The 5594-nt window shown below is 36.0% G+C and overlaps 1 pseudogene; it reads right to left on the minus strand.

Moving 5' to 3' along the window:
• Positions 1-438: 438 nt before the first annotated feature.
• LOC101048452 (proteasome maturation protein pseudogene) lies at positions 439-1762 on the minus strand (annotated as a pseudogene).
• Between the last annotated feature and the right edge of the window lie 3832 nt (positions 1763-5594).

The raw sequence follows: 5594 nt of genomic DNA on the forward strand, positions 1-5594 counted from the left end.
CAAATGTCATCCTGAGCTCTCCTTTATGAGGTGTCTCTTTGGATATATGGGTGTTGGGGAGCTGCGTGAGGAGACAGTTTGTCCCTTATAGGAGCTCAAGTGCTGTGCTGGGAGCTCCATTGTTCCATTCAGAGCTTCTGGGCAAGTACATTTAAGTCTGCTGCAGCAGAGCTCATAACTGCCTTTTTTCCCAGGTTTTTTGTTTGTTTGTTTTTTTACTTTTAAAACTTTTAAAATATGACACAAACACACACAGGCTAATGCCTACACAAGGTCATGATCATTAATATCACTGTCTTCAACCTCCATATCTTGTCCCACAGGAAGATCTTCAGAGGGAGGCAATAACATGCATGGAGCTGTCTTCTCTATGATAACAATGCCTTCTTCTGGAATATGTCTTGAAAGATCTGCCTGAGGCTGTTTTATAGTTAGCTATTTTTTTTTCTAAATAATCAAAATATACTTTTATTTGTAAAAGAGGACCGATTCACTAATGTTCTAAAAATATAAATTTTTATACACCAAGTTCATAAAGAATATTTTATGGCATTTTATAATATACAAATTAAGAACAAGAAAAAATGCGTTTTACTTTTCTTTAACAGTGTTGCCTGGTAATATATTAATTACATATTAAGTCTATGAAGTAAAAGTTTAACTTACATTTACTGGTTGCTTTTTCACTTAAAGACCAGACCAAAATCAAAACCTTGGAACTTCTACTTTTCAACGTGAAAGAATCAAAGCATAGCTATAATCCTAAGATAGCACTGATAAGGTAAATATTATTCTTATGAGTGTTAATGGACGATACTGATATATCTCATAGTGTACTCAATTTGAAGTGTTGCCACTGAAATCGATTAAAAATGTTTATTCTGAAAGATGCTACTATAAAGTTTACAGACTGAAATGCTTATAAATGCTTATTCAAAAGTAAGTTCACAGAAAACCTAGAAAACAGGTTGAATTGAAACCTGTAGATCATTTTATAATTTTCATAAGCAACAATTTCTTTTGAAGACATAGAGTATTGTTTTAATACAAATTAACAGCTTTAACATGAGCTCCCTTTAGTGCTTTTAATTGTCACATGGCTGTAAACCAAAGACTCCCAAACTTTTAAATAATCACTGATACTACTTGAGCAGAACTTCGCAGATGTCAGTACTTTTAATGTCATGTACATCAAATTACAATAAAGAGATGACTCTAAACAAGATGCAGCCGTCAGCTTCCATGAACAGCACACTACTACAATAAACCGAGTTTATATTCCACCATCAAGTGTGGCTCTCCCATGACTTCGCTTTGTGATGGATCATTGAGAATATCCTCAAATCCAATAGTCTCATCATTACCCCTCAAAATATCCAGTGAAAGATTTGAGCTTGGAAGAAATGGAAGACGCTGAACCTGCTGCACTGCCTTGAATTCCATCTGTAATTTTAGTGGAGCAAACAGACCCTGAATGTTTCTCAGAGTGGAAAAATTCATTTTATCTTGGTTGATCTGGAAATTTTTTTCTGATAATTCAAGAGGATGACTAGGCAAAAGTTCATTTTTCACACAAGAAAAACCCTTCCGAAGAAGATCATGACTTTCAAAAGGTCCACTTGCTGAAAGTTCTGTAACTGGAATACTGTCCTTTAGCTCAGATCCAAGTCCTCTGGCATTCATCTTCAGCAGCTCTGCTAAAAGCCTCTGTGCCCCGTTACCGTCAGCCGACCCCGCCGCTCACTCTATAGTTAGCTATTTTTAATAACTGGAAGGAGTACACTAAAATAACAATAAAAAGTATAGTATAGGAAGTACATAAATCACTAACATACTCATTTATTATCATTATCAAGTATTATTTACTGAACCTAATTGTATGTTCCATATTTTTATGCAACTGGCAGCACAATAAGTTTGTTTACACCAGCATCACCTAAAACACATGTGTAATGTGTTGTGCTACAACTTTATGGTAACTAAAAAGTTAAGGCATTATGACAGCTATGACTTCACTAGGCGATATGAAGTTTTCAGCTCCATTATAATTTTATGGAACCACTGTTGTATATGTAGTTCATTGTCGACCAAAATGTCATTATACAGCACAAGACTGTAGTGATAGATGAGACAGATAGATAGACACCTACATATATACATAGACACACACAAAAAAAGTGATTCCTACAGTCAAGCAGTTTAACATATCCACCATGTATCCATATAGCTTTTTGTATGTCAATCAGACCTCAATATCGTGGTTACACATACAAAAAAAAAAAAAAAAAAAAAAAAAAAAAGGTTACCAGGGGCGGATAGTGGGATAGTGGGGATGGGTTGCAGTTATGTAGGATGAGTAATTTAAAAAGATATGATGCATAACATAAGGACAATAGTTAATAATATATTATATACTATATACTCTACTTGTAATTTGCCAAGAGAATAGATTTTAGAAACTCTTAACGCACACACAACACACACACAAACACACACACACACACACACACACACAGACACACACAGTAACTATGTGGGACAATGGGCATGCAGTTTGCCTAACCATAGTAATTGCTTCACAATGTGTATGTATATCAAGATAACTATATAAAAACATCACATTGTACACTTTTTACAATTTAAAAATAACAAAGTTTGGACTTTTTATAAACTTACTATAAAGTTATAATATTGAAGACAATGTGGTATTGGTGAAAGATTAGACAAATAGATCAATGGAACAGAAGAGAGCTCATAAACAGGGCCATAGAAATATAGTTAACTTATCTTTGACAAAGAGGCAAAGTCAATACAATGGAGAAAATACAGACTTTTTAACAAATAGGGCTGGAAGAACCAGATATCCACATGCAAAAATAACAAATCTAGACACAAACCTTACACCCTTCACAAAAATTAACTCAAAACATATCATACACCTAAATGTAAAATGCAAAACTATAAAGCTCCTTGAAGATAACAAGAGAAAATCTAGATAATCTTGGGTGTAGTAATGACTTTTTGGACACAATACTGAAGGCATGATATATGAAAGAAATAATTGATAAGCTAGACTTCATTACAATAAAAAATTTCTCTTCTATGAAAGATATAATCAAGAGAATGATAAGACAAACCACAGATAAGAAAAGTATTTGCAAAAGATAAATCTAATAATGGACTTTTAATCCAAAATTTACAAAGAACTTGTAAAATTCAGCAGTATAAAAACAAATAACCTGATTAAAAAATTAAAAGACTGAACAGATAACTTGGCCAAAGATGATACACAGATGGCAAATAAATATATAAAAAGATGCATCGAATGTCACTAGGGAATTGCAAATTAAAACAACATTGAGATACCTCTACATACCTATTAGAATGGCCAAAATTCAAAACACCAGCAATACCAAATACTGGTGAGGACATGAAGCACAGAAATTTTAATTCATTGCCAATGGGAACGTGTTTCAGCCACTTTGGAAGACAGTTTGGCGATTTCTTACATACTGTTACCATAGGATCCAGCAATCATGCTCATAGTATTTACTCAAATAAGTTGAAAATTTATGTCTACACAAAAATCTGTCCATGGATGTTTATGGCAGCTTTATTCGTAATTGCCAAAACTTGGAAGCCAACAGGATATCCTTCAGTAGATGAATGTATAAGTAAGCAGTGCAGTGATACATCCAGACAATGGAATATTATTCAGCACTAAAAAAGAAATGAGCTATCAAGCCAGGAAAAGACATGGGGGAAACTTAAATGCCTATTACTAAGTGAAAGAAGCCAATCTAACAAGCCTATAGAGTATACAATTCCAACTATATAACACTCTAGAAAAGGCAAATCCATAGTAAAAAGATCACTGGTTGTAAGGGATTTGGGAGAAAGGTGGGATAAATGGGTGGCACACAGAGGATTTTTAGAACACTGGAACTTTTCTGTATGATACTGTAATGATAGATGACTGCCATTATAGATTTGTCCAAAACCAACACCAACACCAACCTGATGTAAACACCCTACAATACAACACCAACCCTGATGTAAACTATGGATTTGTGGTGATAATAACATGTCAAAGTAGGTTCATCGATTGTAGCATATGTTCCCACTGTGGTGGCTGTTGATAGTGGAGGAGGCTGTGCAGGTGTGGGGGAAGGAGGTAATATGGGAAGTCTCTGTACTTTCTGTTCATTTATGCTGGTAACCTAAAACTACTGTAAAAGTATTGTCTGTTTTTTTAAAAGGCCCTTATCCCAGGAAACCTCTCAGTCACAGGCAAACAGGGACAGTTGGTCACCCTATTCCCAAGCTGAGATAAGTTTTGCTTGTGCCTCACTCAGAAATGGGGGCCTCACTCAAAGTATCTCTGAAATAATCACATTAGTTCATGGAGAAATGCAGCTTGGTTTCTAGAAGTTAGAGTTCATGAGAAGTCTTCTGAAATGGGTCTATGTAAACAAGACATACCTATTTTCAAAATCCTCATAAAGCAAATATTTGAAAGTGGATTTCTCAAATCATGGGTTAAAATGAGTTACATCAGTACCTTTATCCTCAGGCTGTGAGCCATTCTCCCAGGAGAGAGCATCTCCTAAAATTAGTCTATTCACCTACACACACAAGGATTTATAGATTATTTTGGTACAAACCTCACTGAACAGAGGGAAAAAGACTCACCTTCTAAAATAAATGTTTTAAGACTTTTAGAGAAACCACACTTTATCTGTTAAAAAAAAAATCCATGCACCTGAGGTGCCCCCAGATCCTTTAAGGGCTATAAAATTCACAATAATTGTATCAGGAGGTGGTGAGAGGGGGTTGGAGAAAGCGAAGAAACACCACAAGGACTCTTGGGCTGTGAAGACTGGTACTGAGGAGGCAAATGGTCAACATACGATGATCCCCATTCACCTGCACCCTCACGCGTGCTTTCCCCTGAGGTTGCTGCCCCTTGCTGGACCTCTGGGGACACCTTTTAGATAACGAGGTATCTGCCCTTTTCTATAGAATGTTCCCTAATCCTTTGTTTCATTCTAGCAGACATTCTAAATGAGTGTTCCCAGAAAATTTAAATTAAGCCCATCCCACAAACACTGAAAGTGAGGTGAGTAATTGTACTGCTGAGAGTGGCACTTCTCAAACTTCAACGTGCATTGAAAACACCTGGCATCTTGTACAGTGCACATCCTGAGGCTGTGGGTTGAGGTGGGATCTGAACTTCTGCATTTCTGACAGGCTCCCAGGTGATGTCAATGCTGCCAGTCCCAGGAGTAGCAAAGACTAAAGTGTCTCACCTCAGATGAGCTGGACTCACCCTTCCCAGACAAACTGGATTCCACACAACTTTCCATATAATTGGATCCTTATTCCTTGAGGTTAATAAACTTTGTCATGTGGCTTTAAGATACCTTCTATACACTGAAAATTACCAAATTCACATTTCTAATATAGATGTCTCCTCTCAGTTTTCAGACTTGTGAATCCCACTGCCTGCTTAATATCTCCACTTGAATGTCTAACACATTTCAAAATTAATATGTCCAAACTGAACTCCAGATCTGCTCCACCAAAAAATAATT

Source organism: Saimiri boliviensis, chromosome 1, assembly GCF_048565385.1.
Source record: "Saimiri boliviensis isolate mSaiBol1 chromosome 1, mSaiBol1.pri, whole genome shotgun sequence".
In the NCBI taxonomy this organism is placed as follows: domain Eukaryota; kingdom Metazoa; phylum Chordata; class Mammalia; order Primates; family Cebidae; genus Saimiri; species Saimiri boliviensis.